Genomic DNA, 2,263 nt, shown 5'->3' with positions numbered 1-2,263 from the left:
GCATTTTTTCAAACTTTCCGCATCACAAGTTACGCAAAAAAAAAAAAAAAAAGTGGTTACCATTAAAGATGCATTAAGTGATTTTGGAGAAATGCTGTTGAAAGTGGATAGGACAAAGTAACGAAAGAGCTATCAACATAGGGGTGTGATTTCAAACATCAACAGCGTTTCTCCAAAATCACATACTGCTCCTTTAATGACGTCAAAGCTGGTGCCGTGTGTCTAAAGCCACCATTTTTCAAGTGCACCTATCATGCCATTTCAAATATTGTTTTCCATGGAGTGTGTAACATAGCTGTCTGTAAATGCAAATTATCTACATTGATCGATACATGAAGTGCATGATAAATTAAAGTTATTGTGTCCCAAAATAAAGCATCGACTCAGAAAAGTGTAAACGAGTTGTTAGTAATTCGAATTCCACTTTTGAGATACATTTACATTTAGATACATTAATACATTTGCATAATGTGTGCCTATGTTCTACGTTGGCTGGCTGCAAAACAATTTGACTTGCCCTCATACACGTCATTCTACTGACGACCGCTTCTCTATTATTCTGGAAGTTCATCACAGGATTCATAAAACGCTTGCTCTTGAAAGATGGCTCATTACCCAGTTTGTTTGGACCAACTTGCTCCACTGAATCTCAAACTTTAAGTATGAAAAATAATAAATGATTATATGCTCTATAGAGGTCGGGATTGTTGCGTCACGTCGCAATGCATTGTGGGAATCGCGGTATGGAAGTAGATGTACTGTATAGTAGGCATTAGGTAACGTTGGTCAGTTGGTCATTAATTTTGATTATTTTTGGGAAAATGGTTCAGAACTGCTGTAATTGGTCTCATGATCGACAGGGCAAACGCCTCGTGAATCATATTAGTTTTCAACATTTTCCTACTTGGAAAAAAAACACAAGGTGTCTGAAATCACCAAGAGGCGTCAGATGGCTTGGGTCGCCGCTGTACGGAGGAAAACCATCACCTTCGATAATATTATAATACATAGTTATGATGAGACATGTTGTGTATGGTGTCTCTCTCTCTCTCTCACACACACACACACACACACACTCAGACACACACATATTACGTTTTCTCTAGTTTTTGGCCAGTAAGTGAGTCAGTTTAGTGTCTGTATTTTTTGTTTAAAAATTTTCTTTTGACCCAATCCTGAACTTAATTTGCTTTTTGATATTTTTGTGCTGACTGTATTTACAAATTTGAAAAACTTGTTTGAAAAAAAAAAAAAAAAACTGGAACGAACTTCAAAATAGGAAGTTAAGCGTCTTGTTTTGGTGAACGGTGGGTTGTGTCTGAGGTGAATGTTCGTCAATATTAAACCAGATTACAGAACTACCGAATAAAAACGTACCGTTTTGCACATATGATAGGTGAGTAATTACTCCTGAAGTGTAACAAACCCGCATAGACAAGCTTCATAGCTCGCAGAATCTGAAAAGTGTGTGTGTCACCACTGATGCTTGGTTAATGTTAACATTTCCTTAGTGAGAACGATTGTTTTCTCCACGTTTAATTTGCAGATCCATTTGTGAACTGCAGGTGAGCCTACAGTGACTTAAAATTTTGGTGTAAGCGCTCACTCCATAGACCCGGTAGGAGAAATTATCAGGGAAACTGAGGCTTGGTAAACTTTCATGTGTTCATAGGGACCGATTCCGCCTACAACCTCTTTTTTTAAGTAGCATTGTTTGGCTTCATTATTAAGTTTGTTCGTATAGGTAAAGGCAACTTTTTTTGTCACATTCTATAACTTTTTCTGGAGACCGGCTATTATCTTATTAAAAACCGGCTTTGCGTTGCCTCTAAAATGGCCGCCGTTACCCACAATGCACCATTCCATAACGTCTACGCCCGAGCTCTATTGTGCGTTCAAACGACAAAACTGTGTGTATAATTTCCGACAAGTGCTGTACCAATCAGAACAGACTGGGCCATCTGACCAATCAGAGCAGAGTAGGCTCACGAAAATGAGGGGTTTAAAAAGACTGAATCTTAGAACTGCTTCAAATTAGTAGTTAGAGAATCATTGGAAAATGAGATGATATTGTTTGACCTGGCATGCTTGTGAACCTATTGTAGAAGACTCCTAAAACAATATTAGGAACCTTAAAAATTGCATAATTAGGGCACTTTAATTGAAAAGAAGCAGTAATGTGATTTGTGAGTGATTGTCAGTGAATATGATTTAGATTTTTGACTGCTGCTCACTTTAGAAGACTTCTATAATGATTTGATGC

At 37.6% G+C, this 2,263-nt stretch overlaps 1 long non-coding RNA gene across 1 annotated transcript; it reads left to right on the top strand.

Moving 5' to 3' along the window:
- Window positions 1-690: 690 nt before the first annotated feature.
- Window positions 691-1,276, top strand: LOC132117759 (uncharacterized). The gene is made up of 2 exons (XR_009425838.1): window positions 691-776; window positions 861-1,276. It is a non-coding gene; the product is annotated as an uncharacterized LOC132117759 (long non-coding RNA).
- The last annotated feature ends 987 nt before the right edge of the window (window positions 1,277-2,263 follow it).

The sequence above is a fragment of the Carassius carassius genome, chromosome 37 (genome assembly GCF_963082965.1).
Source record: "Carassius carassius chromosome 37, fCarCar2.1, whole genome shotgun sequence".
Lineage (NCBI taxonomy): Eukaryota > Metazoa > Chordata > Actinopteri > Cypriniformes > Cyprinidae > Carassius > Carassius carassius.
The sequence above is the reverse complement of the archived record's forward strand: the minus strand, read 5'-3'. Positions and strand labels throughout refer to the sequence as shown.